Raw genomic sequence first — 14,868 nt, 5'->3', positions numbered from 1 at the left:
GTTGCCAAGAGCAATGCCGTGATAAATTATTAACTCATTGCACTGTACTGCCTCGTAGTGCAAACAGAGTAGCTGGTTATTGTGCTCTGCTTGGTAAGTCAACACTGTAAAAAATTCCTTGGTTATCTGGAAAATGTCTTCTTTGGGGTGTTTATTAAAGGGACACTGTAGGATTAAAATTCACATTCCCCTCTGTTGAAGGTGGTTAAAACAAATAGAAATATGTGAAGGCAGTTTCTTTCTTGCTGTCCGGGGAGCCTGGTCAGTGGGTGCCGATCAGCTCGGTTTCACTTTTGCTCCTCTCTCTATATGGCGCTTCGCTGAGGTGTGATCCCTCCTACCTCCCCAAAAAACACACCGGTAGCAAGGCAGTTAGACTACTAGTTGCAGAGACATGAGACAAGTTGACTCATAGCTGTTCTGCAGGAAAAGCAGTTCTGTGGAGACCACTCCTTCCCTGTTAGCTGTAACCGAGTCAGAGGAAGAAATGCAGGGGCAGGCTGTTCAGAGCAGGCGGGTGCCTTGCTGATGCCACGCAGCAGCAGCTTAGAGGAATAAATTTTCAATTTTGTAAGAACTGAGACATCCTGATTTTTGTTTTGCTTTTATAAATATAAACACCACAACATTTACCTTTCCATTTTTGCTTAAAATATACAGAGCTTGAAAACTTAGGCTATCTTAAGGTGCCTCAAAATAATTTATAAAATAATACCCCCACCCTTATTCTAGCCCTATGCTTGTGTTATATTAAATTTTTGGCTAACTTAATAGTGTATAATCAATATAATAGAGATTATTATGCTTGTAAATATAACTTTTTTGGTGTTGTGCTTAGAGCTAGTACAATAGTAATACACCATGAAAATAAATACATATGAGAATTTGGAAATGTTTGTTGTAATAAAATCTGTAGTTCATTAGCAGGACACAAATGAACTTTCAGGCTTAAAAAGAATATTCAGCTTGAGAGTAAACCGTTTCTGGATCAGTGTCAGCATCTGCCACCCCGGTTTTCTTACGAAAACATTGAATCCTGCCAGTACATGTTGCAAGATATGACCAACGTGACTTACAAACTAAGAAGCAAATCTACAAAATGCTGTTGGCTACATAGTATTGTTGGAATCTGAGATGGAAAATTCTTTTTTTTATTTTCTCTTCTAAGTCCTTTTGCCAATCCAGCAAAATTTAGTAAGGTTCGAGATCATGCTGCAAGGCTTTTTTGTTCAGACAGGCTTTTGAGCAACCGTTATTTTGTATCTTTTTTTAATTTGTTGGCTGCTTGGGATTACTTGAGTATTTGTCAAGGGTGGGACTTGTGTCTTCAGTGGATGTCAGAAATGCTGCATGAGTGAGCTTCTGCTACAAATGCTTCCACTGGCTTGCTGTTAGTGTCTGATGAGTCCTGGTTTAGGGCTTTCGTTCCGACTTTCAAGGCATGAAGAGGACAAGTGCCCAGTGACGTGGAGAGACGTAGTTTGTCTTTTGAAGCACTGGACAGCTGCAGTTCTCTGGGATAACCCAGATGATCACAGAGCTCAGATGAGAGCACGTGAAAGCTGGGGACAAAGCGTGCTTTGTCGGAGGATCCTAGTTACAGAATAGGTTTCTCGTTAGAAATGAGGAGAATTTGGAGCCTGGTCATTTTCAGGAAATTGCAGACCATTGACTTTGAGATGGCTGTTCTACTAACAGTGCCAGGCACCATGTGAAGGCATTTTTATTCCCAGCTCATCTAGGATGGGGATGGAGAGCACCTTAGGATGGAGAGCACCTTAGGATGGAGAGCACCTTAGGATGGAGAGCCTCAGTTCCATAAAGGGTAAAATGTGCCAGGAACTCCATGAAATCCAGTGAAGACTTTTTTACTGCTTTCAAGTTCACGCAGAAAATGCTCCTAGACTATAGCAGTAGATGATAGTGTTAAATATACTAGATATCTACTGGTTGATATATTTCCCAACTTAATTACACGAGTGACATGTCTTCTGTTGCTTTAGTTGGCAACTCTGCAGATATAGCTCAAGATTGGTTTTCCTCAGTTTTATACCACCAGTTGGCCATTGGTGGAGGAAGGATACAAGGCCATCTTAATAATTTCTCATCCTACCTGGAAGTATAGTTTTTAGGCTGGCTAAGGAGAAGATGTTTTCTGACAGGTGACATTATGGGGTAATCTGAGACTGAGCAGAAGACTACGTAGAGAGGGGCTGAGTATAGCACATTGCTTCGCATGTAGATACTGTAGAAATTACAGCTGTGCTGGATTTTCTGCTTTTCACTGAAATTTTGCTTTGTCTAGCAGTTGGTTCTTTGCTTGCTTAAGCTATGTTAATTCTTGTGCTTATCCTGTTGGTGCTAAATGCTTCTTCAGCATTTCAATTTTGTGGTAAACTAACAGGTGTTACTCTAGGTATTAGTGTTAGAAAAGCCCCATAGATCATCTAACCTGTCCCCTTTTCTAGGACAGGGTGGTCCCATTAAGTAGACATGCTGGTGCTGTGTTTGGCAGTGTGGTTTCTGCCACTGGTTGTGGTTCATTTCTGAAGATTTCTGCTTGTTTGCTTCTTCATCTGTTAAGTCAAGTAACATGGTTTCTTGTGCTGTACAAGCCCGTTTGAGAAAGGCCAGACTCTAAAACCTCCAGAGCTGGCTTATGTGCTGTCCTGGGCCATGCTGGACGAGAACATGCCACCAGCATCTTATACCCTGCTTTGGTGGCCTTCTGGGGCCACATTTCAATACACTTAACCTGCTTACTGTTTATCCATCCATCTGGCTGGCTTTCTGTGCGTGGGCTTAACTTATTTAAATTTTTTCTTTTTTTTTAGAAGGTGTCACGGAGTTTCTCCCCGTCGTGGGAGGCTGTGGCCCATGCAGGAGGACAGGCGCTCTCGGTGACAAGCACGCAGTGGGGGAGACATGGCTGTGCAGGCAGGAAACACTCATCGCTGGGTCCTGGTATCTTTGGCTGAGCTTCCTGTCAGTTAAACCACGAGCAGGGGAGCAGATGCACCCAGAGATGACGACTTTGCTGTCTGCCCCGGGCAGCCATTGTGTAACAAACTGTCTTCTCAAGAGTGTACTCGTGCCTGTATGCTTTTGACTTTGTTATCCATCTGAGACCCATGTCTGAGACCCATGAGACCCATGTCTGAGACCATACCTGAGAGTAAAGATCAGAATTTAATTAGTTCAACAGAAAGCAGTACTTGAGCTCTTGAAGCATGAACTGTAAAAGAGTAACCATGGGAGTTATCCTAACGCAATGAGGGCTGAGGTCCAGTGTTTTTTTTTCCACTGCTGCCAGTGTAGGAGTTTTTAAATGCGTATGAGAAACGGACAGATTGGGCACGAAGTCATGCGATTTCATCAATATCTTTCTGGGCAGATAATTGCTAAATTACTTGACCCGGTGAGTTTTTATTGTAAGATCCTGTGATCTTTGAAGTGATTTTTTTTTTTTTTTAATTATTATTATTAATTTTTTTCATTTTAATCCACTTGTGGATCTGTGTGTTTCTGAGGCAGCTCTGGCTTTCAGTTAAACAATTTGTTGCAAGTGCACAGAAAAAGCACATAAAGCCTTCTATTCTAAAAGATGTAATGATTTTTAAGTAGGTCTCATGATTTCTGAAGATAGGCATGTTGTTACAACATAGTTGAAACATTTATTGAAGCTAGAACTCTAATAATATCTTCCCCAGTATCAGATTTTAGAGAACTGAGTACTCTGCACATCAAAATTATGTTAGAACTGAAACTGTGCGGATTCATTTCAGCTTTTTTGCCTGATTTGATGCTCTTTTCTTCCTCATGTGACTTTATAACTCCCAGAATATTGTTTTTTTCCCTTAAACTGTTTGTTCATTGGCTAGTCAGCATTGAGTAGAGATGTCTTTGCCAAGTGATAAAATGTTTCTGTACTACATGCTCTTGAAAATAGAAGCTCTCAGCCTGAGGGGCACATCCTCTGGGTGGGGAAGAGTAGAAAGGTTGTAGATGCAGTGAGATTGGATGGGTAAGGGGTTTTGTGGTTGTTTTTTTTCATTTGTTTGTTGTTTTTCTTTCTCCTGACTTCTCTTGGGTTATGAAGCACTGTGCATCGCACCCTGCTTGAGAGGTGGGGAGGAGATGGTTCTGCGCTCGGCAGAAGAGCTGCTCTCGCAGAGGCAGGCACTGCTCATAGCTCTCGGCAGTGCCTTGACCCCGAGGGAGCAGCTCCTCATCCACCCGGGTTTCTGCAGGGCCAGGAGCTGGCACCACAAGGGCAAAACTCTGCATTTTGCCTCTGTGAAAGACATTTCTAGCATAGCTGTGCTGGAAGCCTTTCACAGCGACAGGATGCTTCTGCTGACCTTTTTTCCTTTCAGTTTTGAGCACCGTTTTTCTTAGTACTGTCTTGTTTGAGAGAGGAAAGGTACAAATGGGGCACAACCCTCTGGTGGGAACACGTAGTAAAACCTCCACAAAACTCTGCTTGAAGTCTGTGGCATGTTGAAAAAAGGCACAGTATTGTGTTTTTTTTTCCCACCCACCCACCCACAATTCTGATATTAATTTATTGTATCTGTGATCACAGCAAACCACTGAGACTTCACAGAAATAGATGTTAGCCAACAGAAAAGAAGAAGAAAGAAAGGGGGCTGGAGGATGAATGAAGGGATGAGTTAGAAACTATGTAAATCAACCCCTCCCTGCATTATCTTGTTTATGGTAGTAGTTCATCCTTCCACTTTAACCTCAGCTTTCCCTTGTTTTTTGGTTTTTGTTTTTTTTTTCTTTTTTCTCCCGACTGTGTACGGGTTGAATGTCGTGCTGGGAGAGGAAAGGGTAGCGTAGAAGTGGTAGATAGAATGTTTTTTGTCTCTGGTTTCTATGATAATTTGCAAGTTTTCATAACAGAACCGATGTCTGCTGAGGAGCTTCTTGTGTGATGAGGCTGTTGTGTTGTGAGGAAGGCTGGAGTGCTTGCTTCAGCCCACACCATACGCTTGTTTTCCCAGAGACTTAAATGGAAATAATCAGAGGGCTAGAACACATCTCCTGTGAAGAAAGGCTGAGAGAGTTGGGGTTGTTCAGGCTGGAAAAGAGAACGCTCCGGGGAGACCTTACTGCGGCCTTTCAGCATATAAAGGGGGCTCATAAGAAAGGTAAAGACTTTTTACCAAGGCCTGTAGTGACAGGAAAAGGGACCACGGTTTTAAACTGAAAGAGGGTAGATTTAGATTGGACATAAGGAAGACATTTTTTACAATGAGGGTAGTGAGGCACTGGCACAGGTTGCCCAGAGAAGTTGTGGATGCCCCATCCGTGGAAGTTCAGGTTGGAAGTTCAAGATCAGGTTGGATGGGGCTGTGAGCAACCTGATCTAGTGAAAGATGTCCCTGCCCATGGCAGGGGGGGTGGACTGGATGATCTCTAAAGGTCCCTTCCAACCCAAACCATTCTGTGATTCTATGAATTGAGGCCTGGATCAACTCATGATTATTTAGGCAAGTCAGATAAGTGACTCAAGGAAGGGCCTTTCATCTCCAGGAGATGCAGCCCACCTTTCTTCCTATTGATTATAGGGAAAACTTAGAGCAACCAAAGTCCTTTCTTAAGGAGGTGTTGGAGGCTCTTAGAATTAATTTGAATTTAGAGCACTTGATTGCCAGGAAAAATCCTACTTTTGTGGGTCAAAGGGGAAGAGCTCTCATAGGAGAAGATTCTTGCCCGGCGGTAGAAGCTGTGTGGGTGCATGTCTGCTCGACCCTTCTCCTGTGTATGACAGCGTGAGGGTTTCTCTTCTGGGAGGCACGGGTGGACTTGTGCAACGGCCCCATTCAGACAGCGCCTGAGAGAGAGGACAAGTTATGTGTGTGCGTGGACACATGTTTGCATGTGCATGTTTGCCTGCGTGAATAAGGACATGGGATGTGGTGATGCCTTTGCCTTTGAAGCCTGCATAGCAAGTGTGTTAATCTCCTGAGCCAAAAAGCTGTGTATCAAAATCTTTATGAGCCTGGGTGCCATAATATCTGTATTATTCGTTCTGTGGAGCTGAGGGGAGGTAGAAAGAGGTCTCCAGGTTCATGAGCCAGTGGCTGTGGCGAGGTTGCACTGCTTTCTGTTGCAGGATGAGACCCAAGCTGGGCACATAACTCAGTCCAAGGTGACCGGGCAATTTTGTGTTTTTCCCAGGCGATTTGGTCCCCCCCAGCTCTGCTGCCTTGCTTCCCCCACAGCTGGGGAGTCAGGCTGGCTTGGGGAGCCCTGCGGTAGGGGCTACGGCTGGACGGCACAGGGACGCGTGCAGCAGCCACCTCTGATGCCTGATTTAGTTCTGCAAAAGACACAGGAACTTGAATGATGAAATGAGGAAGAGGTGAGGCTTGAATTTCTCTACACCTGCTTTGTGGGGGCTCTGAAACTTTCCAGAATACCCTGATTTCGTAGGTCTGTTCATGTAACACTCATAAATTCTGTGTCTAGTTCATTAGCAGTGAATTCCTGTGTCTCCCAGGAGCAGGTGTGTGCTCATATGAGAGTGACTTAGGCTTCAGTGAGAACATTTCCCCAGACATTACGAAATGAGAACTACTGGCCTGTCCAGACGCTGCCTTCCCTGGAGGGACCTTTGCAGACCCTGCTCCTTTTCCACATCACTCTTAAGAGAAATCTTTTTGCTTTTTTGTATTAATCTTGTTGGTCTTTAACTCGTGTTTCATCACTGTTTGAAACCCCATGGTGGGAATTGTTAGTCTAGCAACAAGTCAGGAGACAATTTATATTCTGTTAATAGCCAAGTTCACTAGTTGAAATTCCCCAGACGAATAGTCTCCCTTCTTAATCCCACCCCATGCAAATACTTTAGAACATAAAATTTAAGCTACGCTGATCTGTAAGAAGAAAAATGTACAAATGGCATGGGAATATTAGTTTATGTCTTATCCTACATAGCTGCAAGTTAATGTATTTATTATTGTAATTACTCTAAGCATCATGAAGTACACACATTTTCAGAATAATCTGAGTGAACACATTGCATTTTAGAGTGCATTAAAATTGACAGCTTAAAAAGTATTACCTAACTTTTAATTATGGCTTGAGTGAATGTTCTTCTCCACTATAACTGTGCAAGCGGTCTCTCGCCTTGCAGAGGTTTTAAATGCACGATTTTAGATGCAGTATTCTCTGTTTGGTTCTTTACCTAAGATTTTTTTCTGCAGACATTTAAGTGAATCAGATCTGTCATGTTACGTCCTGGATAGATGTTCAGTACAGCAGAAATGCCTGTACTCTTCATACTGTTAATGCTCCTTCTCCAATTTAGGCAGCCTTCAGCACCTCTTTGATTTAACCCAGCAGCAGTTTTTGGGGAAGGGTAACACTGAACAAGTTGGTGAAAGGCATCATTTTAAAAAAGGCATCTTGTCAGCTGAGGAGATGACCACTCTTGCTATGCAGGCTTATAAGGCAAAGGCACCACCATATTCCACGTCCTTGGACTTGGGGGTACTGGTGGATGAAAAGCTCAACATGAGCTGGCAATGCATGCTTGCAGCCCAGAAAGCCAACCGTACCCTGGGCTGCATCAAAAGAAGCGTGGCCAGCAGGTTGAGGGAGGTGGTTCTGCCCCTCTACCCTGCTCTAGTGAGACCCCACCTGGAGTACTGCATCCAGCTCTGGGGTCCTTGGCAGAGGAAAGACATGGGCCTGTTGTAGTGGGTCCAGAGGAGGGTCAGGACAATGATCAGAGGACTGGAACACCTCTCCTATGAGGAAAGGCTGAGAGAGTTGGGGTTGTTCAGCCTGGAGAAGAGAAGGCTGCGGAGAGACCTTATTGCGGCCTTTCAGTACTTAAAGGGGGCTTATAAGAAAGATGGGGACAAACTTTTTAGCAGGGCCTGTTGCAGTAGGACAAGGGGTAATGCTTTTAAACTAGAAGAGGGTAGATTTAGACTAGATATAAGGAAGAAATTTTTTTATGATGAGGGTGGTGAAACACTTGAACAGGTTGCCCAGAGAGGTGGTAGATGCCTCATCCCTGGAAACATTCAAGGTCAGGTTGGATGGGGCTCTGAGCAACCTGATCTAGTTGAAGGTGTCCCTGCTCATTGCAGGGGGGTTGGACTTGATGATCTTTAAAGGTCCTGTCCAACCCAAACCATTCTGTGTTTCTGTGAGAACAGCACAACCATTCAGCGAGTGTCTGACTTGGCAAACACCTGGGACCTGGACGTGGATGATTACCTTTTGAAAAGCTGTCCGAAATGAGACAAACGTATCCAAGAGGGAAATAAGAGAAACATAGAAGTGTTTGCCTTTCAAAACAATATTCTTAAAGTATATCAAGTGAGTTAATGCTGAAGATGCTAATAGGGGAAAGAAGGAAAGATGATGACAGACTGAGGATGAAAAAACCCAAACCTACAATCTCTCTGCAGGGATGAAGTTGTCATCTCAGCATGGTTTTGAGATGAGACAGTTCTATTCCTTTTTCTGGATATAGTGGAGGTATATTCAGCGTGTCTACATTAGATGAGATTATTGGGATAACCTGCACGTAGAGCTCTTTGTGCTGTGCGCTCCACACCCTTAAGTAGCTGGCTGTCTAGTAACAAGGTGGTTTGTGTACCAAACAAGTTACGGCGAGAGCCTAGGGTTTGATGGGGGTTTTTTTGCTTTGTTTTGTTTTTTGAAGTCCCTCTGGCTATGTAATACTCACCTTTTCTAACCGAGGCCATGTCCCTCCTCTTTGTCTCTGCATGTGTGTTGGTGCTTTCTTAAAGTTGTTTCCAATCTCAAGTTCAGTTTTAAATGAATGTTTTGAGAGTGTTCCTTGAGTTCAGAGCAAACTGGTTGGCGGGTGACTTTGCTCCCTTTCCTGCATGCTGCAGGAGAGCTTACTAATTGTGTTTACTTGAGCATATCTGGAGTATTTTGTTGCTTCTTGCCTTTTCTCTGTGGTGAGCTGTGGCCAGGAACACCGGTACAAATTACCCATGTAGAAAGCACGTACTAGCTCAGAGCTGTGACTTGTTGTGCTGAGGGAAAACATACAGTTACAGCCTTCTACCCCAGATGAGCCTTAGCCCTTCTGCCTGTGAGTTTAAAAGTTTAGCTCCCTCATTCTATAATTTTCAATAAATTTAAATATTTTTTTGTTAGGCCTGGAGATGACACATGAGTTGCAGCTACAGTGATCTGTAAAATACGATACACTAGAAATCAGGTGGAAGAGTTCACCTCAGAAAGGAGTAACAAACCCCATGCCTTGATTTGGGAGACTATCTTGAAGGTGTGGACTTTGTTTTGGTGCCCCATTTAAGAGAACATGTCTGTCATGGCCTGTGTGAGGAGTTCTTACATGAACGCTGTCTGAGCTACAGTAAAGAACCTGATCAAGCCAAAAATAAAGTTGAATGCACTCATGCTAAAAAAAACAGACAGTTACATTAGAAAGACAAACAGTGAAAAAACCAAAAACCTAGACCTGTCAGTGTGGAGGTTAGTAGGAGGGTGTTCATGAAGTCTGACTGACATCTCTGACTTCCCTGTCTGCAACTGTTCCTTATCAATTTGCCTGACTGTAGGTACAGTTTGGTATTTTGCACCTCTTCTTATATTACCTTTCATTCCTGTTTCTACAGGCTTTTTTGAATCAAGTATTTCTGCTTGTGAAATGTTAGGAGGCGTTGTCACTCTCTCTTGGGTTGGGCTTTTTTGTTGCTTTTTGGGGTTTTTTTTTGAATCTGTATGAAAGCTTAGTGCAAACATCAGCTCTGTGATTTTGACGAAGTAGGAGATTTGTCTTAATTTTTCTGAGAGATTTGCTGATGGAGATGTCTATCCTGTCCCAACCTCATAAATAACTCCCTGGCTGTGTTAGTAATAGTACTGGACTGTCTAAGCCCTTAAAAACAAAAAGTTCACAGTACTATTTGTCCAAGTTCACTCATCAGACTATTTCAGAAAGAACATATAAGAAGAAGTAATCTCGATGGTCGTGGCTGAATGGGTGACAAAATGGACCCTTGGGGATGTATAAGGAGGGTGTGTGTTGGGGTACCGTATGGGCGCTGTGCTGTGTCTGATGACAGACGGGAGAAAACAGGTCACCTCTTCTTGCCTGGTGTGAAAAACCTCACTGATGAATTCCTGAGGTATAACCATTGGAAATGCGTGACTGAGTACTTAATTTCTTATATTTGTGGGTAAAGTTAAATGACGATCGTTGTGACAAATAGATTAAAAAGCTTCAGGCATGGTTTGCAAAAATGTGTTTTAACTGATAAGCTTTATAAATAAGACAGACTGAAAATCTGATGTTTCTATCTATATTTTACCCACATGTCATTGTTAACCACAATGGTAACTTAAATTTAAATGTAAGTGCTGTTCTAAATCCAGAGCTAGAATCTCTCAAAGACCAAAATGCTTGTTTAATGCTGTGTTAAGAAAGCAGCTTATAGATAAGTGTTAGTTGCAGTGCTTTGTGATATGGGCTGTACTGTTTCTCAACACAGGCCCTCTTAGCCATTCATTTTTTGCTTTGCTTTGATTGGGTCTGTGATTCTTGTCTGAAGGGTTAAAAAGTTACTTAAGTAAAGATTTAGGTTAAAGCAGTGTGCAAATAAAACTCTTCTTGTATGTTTCATCCGTGCTCTCCGAGTTAGCTCACTTGTATGAGTGTAATGGTGTGGGTACTACCTTATACTCTCAGCTTTAGCAAAATGGACCACTTGTCCCAAGAAGGAGGCTGCCTGAACAGCCCTGGGTGAGTTGTAAGAATATACATATTTATTTGTTAAAACTCTGTTTAATTCCAAAGTGTATGATGCGTGTGTAGGAAAGCTAAGGTGCCTATCATGCAAGAACACAAAACACCTTGTGTAGTCCTTTGAAGCATCACCATCACAGCTGATGTTCACAGGGATGGCCACGCGTCTTGCATAAAGAGAGAAATCGCTGCTGCTTTTTTTTCAGCATTGTACAGTTTAACTCGCTGCTGTCTAGACTGCAGACCCCACAGACCCTAGACTGTGGACATAGGATTAGCAGCATACCCTCCAGAAAGGGAGGGCGGGCTAAAAGCCGTCAAGGAGAAGGTGCAAGAGCCAAGCCCGGGCAGCACCGCGTCCTGGCCGGGCAGAGGGAAGCCGGCGGCGCTGAGAGAGCCGTGGGCTGGAAATGCCATCCGCTCGTGCCGCGCCAGTCACGTGCTGAAAATGCGCCTGCCTGCCTCCCGCTCTAGCAGCAGGGTCTGAAGGGAGGTGAGGAATTAGTGTAGTTCGATGATCTTGAACCCAGAATGAGCTGTTTGGGGTTTCTGAGACCTGCTAAAATGAGCAGCAAGTTCTTCCAGGCCATGGTTCTCGTTGGAGGTAGAAGTCTCTCTGCTGCTGGGTCTCTGGGTTTGTTCCTGCGGGCATCTCGGAGCCGCTGTTCTCTACGTGGCCTGCCTGTGTCCTCCAGTTTATAAAAAGAAATCTCATGCCATCCTGTAGCTGTCAGGTAAGAAGGGAAAACGACTCCTCTGCTGCAAACGTTTTTAGGTGATATTCTAGAAGAGAAGTTTTTCCTGTTGGTAGCAAGGGTTAAACATTGAGGGCAACAGGTATAGGCAGACTTAGGTATGTGATATGTTCGACTGTTTTGCAAGGTGCTATAGATGTTGGCTCCGTGTAATCTGATACCAGGGTAGGACAGGCTAACTTAATGAAGGAAAATAGACAGCAATGTAAAAGAACTGGAAATTCAAGTCTAGCTGACTAATACCAGCCTGCTCCAGAGGCTTTTGACTGTTCATATTGCTGACAGCTGACAGCAAATGAGAGGCAAACGACAGAAGCATTGCCTAATCTGCTCTATGTTCATACAGATTCTTTAAAGACACTGCAAAGGTAAGACCCTTTACGTTTCTCAACCTGGCAGAGTTGCTGAATGCAGCCATGAACATATACATCACTGGCAGGAGTAAAGTACCAAACTGAGGCCTGTAGTCTGTCTCTGTGTATTTGGGAAAGGGGAGGCTTCAGCAGGTTCTGGGTAGATTAGTTGGTGTCCCTTTCTAGTTGGTGCACATCAATTAAATCAAATTCAGATTTCTGAAACCGCTGAAATACTCAAACATAGAAATGCAAATCACACAGTATTTCTATGGCTACAACAGAGAGTAATTCTGAACTTATTTAAATGTTTTGTTCATTGTGCTTGACAGTCCAGTTGAAAAAGTTTAAAAATAAATTAATTGCAAAAGGAAAGCCACAGAATGCTAAAAATCTGTGTTGCAGAAGTTGTAACGGGGATTTTTACTGAGCTTGGTCCTGTAGCATCTTCTGCAGAATGCTGAAAAAGTCCTGTGGGAGTTTAACTCCCTGATCTAGAATTACTGACGCTTGGCTGGAAAAGGTCGCCTGGAATAAGAAACTTTTGACTTGAACCTGATCTCCACTGGCCTTTTTTTCAGTTTCCCCCTTTAATGTATATATTTTGTGTGCATTTATATTCAAGTTTTTTAAAAAAAAAAAGTCTACATTCTGGGTCAGCAGATTTTTCTTTGGTAAACTTAACTTCTACCTGCAGGTGATTTAAAAATAATGATTGAGTTACTAATTTGTGGGCAAAGTAATTTTTAGAGAACGGCTGACAGTTTTATATCAGTATGGGGTACAGACTGGCAACTGGTAATTTATGAAGTTTGGCATCTAGCCAAAGCAATTATATTTAGTTTCCCCTGATCTTTCTTCTTCCCACTGCCACCTCTTCATTCTCTTGTGTGTATGTGTTAATCAAAAGAGCAAAACCTCTTGGGGTCAAGCAGTTCTTCCCACCTCTACCCTCTTTTACAAGTTTCCTCACATCCTCTTTTAGCTGTCTTGGAGCTTAGCCCTTCAGCTGTCTGTGTACTGAGACCCTTTCCCTTTGAAATCAGTGAGATTTGACTTACCTGCAGCTCTCTTGTTATAGTTGCTTATAGGATCGTGGTCTTAATGCTTAAAATGTGCTATTAAATGCCAGAAACTGCTTGAGGGTGTCTTTTAAAACATTTATTCTGTGTCACTGGAATAATTAATTTGGTTTACAGAAATTTCTGAACCAGATTTGGGATTTGATCAATTTATAGTTTTCTTGGTATCTTTTTTAACCAGCTTTTTAAGATTTTGTGCAATATAAAAAATAGTAAGATATCTTTGATACTAACACTATTTATTAATGCTGGTAATTTGGTTGTCTTATGACAACACATAAAACCAATCCTGTCTCTGCAAATTTACTATTGGATAAAATAGTGTATACTGAGTGTTGTAGGAGAGGAAGTCATGAGAGATCTTTTGTTTTCCTTTCTCTCCATAATTAGTATCACTTACCTCTTGATGAGCTAGACTATGCAGACACTTGCAGTGTCATATCAAACTTGTAGTCCATCTATTCTGGTTTTGGAGTGATTAATATATTATTTTTCTGGTGGAGAATACATGAGTCCAGAAGTGAGCAGTTAAAGGAAAAAATTACAGCAAAATCCTGCCTGTAGCAATGTGTGGTTGCAATCTCTATTACTGGAGGTTTGTCTTGTGTTATGACAGGTCTTTTCCATTCTATTTAAAACGAAGTCCTTATGTAATGAGGCTGATTTGGTCTAATTACATCAAGCTGTTTTTAAAACATTTTATAGTTTTCCTAAGCTTTTGACTTCTGTCATGTCTGTAGCAAGGAGTTTGAGCAAGTACATCTAGGCTGATGCATTTTTAATTGCTTTCCTTTCATCCTTTCAAAACTAGTTGCTTCTCATCTTAATTGAATGTCTCCTTGTTCTCATTTTATCAACTGGGAAATATGAGCACCTGATTTTTTCCTTCTCTTTACCAATATTGATGAATTACCTACAAAGGCAGAATCAAAGCACAGACCAAGTTAGTGATTCTCAAGAGTTTTGGACCAACAAACCACGCTCCCCAGCCTCTGCGTTTGCTGGAGATTAGCATGCACGTGTATCATTATGTAGTAGCAAAAAGAGAAGCAGGTCTTTGCTATGAATGTTACTGTTTTAAGCTGGTCCTTGGATCCATATTATATTGCTAAATAAGGTCACGCTTTCAGAAATGTTCTTCATAACAAAACCTCATGGTTGTTAGGATAAGAGACCTTTAGATAGCCCATCGCAGAGAAGTTCTTAGAAAGACCGGCAGTCACGCTGTCGGTCACCAGGAAGCTGGGTGTGACAGTGTGCTTGTGGCCAGTGTTTTTCAGGTGGTGAAGGCCTGACAAAGGGGCTTCTCCCCTTTTTGACAGTAACTATGCACAGATGTTATCTTTGCAAGACCGAAATGTTAGTGCTGCTCTGTTCCCCAGGCTGGTAGACCGACTGCTGAGTTCTCACAGGCTTGGCAGACTGTGCGAGCTCCCTGTGCACTGCCTGGGGGACACTGTCCTTTTTTGGGGGGGTCCAGTTAATCTTGTTTGTTTGGCCTTCAGTGGATGAGGGGAAGATCAAGCTAAATATTCTCCCAGCAGTACTGGGGTGGTGATGAGCAGCAATGGGGTGGAGGTGACTGAACTGGAAGCAGAGAAGGAGCGCTTCTGCATAGCCCTTTGTTGTATAGGGATGTGGGAGGTTGTGGGGTTTTTGCTCCTTCGGTAGCCAAAACAGCTACACCAAAAGTAAAAAGTCAAGTCAGCAGAAGGGCACACATTTCATGTATTTATTGTGCTGTATACATAGGTGTGTGTATGTGCACATACACACACAAAAATGGGGATAAAGTGCGTTTATGTAACTGCAGCTGATATGTGTGTGCATGCACCCATGCAGGCATGTGGACTAGGTGCTATGCAGTGAAGCAACATTACATGGCTTTTATCTAACTGTAGTTGAAG

At 42.8% G+C, this 14,868-nt stretch overlaps 1 protein-coding gene across 3 annotated transcripts in view; it reads left to right on the top strand.

Annotated features, from left to right (window-relative positions):
* ELF1 (E74 like ETS transcription factor 1) overlaps positions 1-14,868 on the top strand; it is a 93,978-nt gene that overhangs the window by 31,020 nt on the left and 48,090 nt on the right. Inside the window, exon 1 of one of the 3 annotated variants that reach the window (XM_072850124.1) lies at positions 2,885-3,418. The exons of the other annotated variants lie outside the window; for them this stretch is intronic. The gene's annotated coding sequence lies outside the window, so the exon portion shown is untranslated. Of the gene's footprint in view, positions 1-2,884; positions 3,419-14,868 lie in introns of those variants that run through there. 3 annotated transcript variants of the gene reach the window in all.

This window comes from Ciconia boyciana, chromosome 1, assembly GCF_034638445.1.
Source record: "Ciconia boyciana chromosome 1, ASM3463844v1, whole genome shotgun sequence".
NCBI lineage: Eukaryota > Metazoa > Chordata > Aves > Ciconiiformes > Ciconiidae > Ciconia > Ciconia boyciana.
The sequence above is the reverse complement of the archived record's forward strand: the minus strand, read 5'-3'. Positions and strand labels throughout refer to the sequence as shown.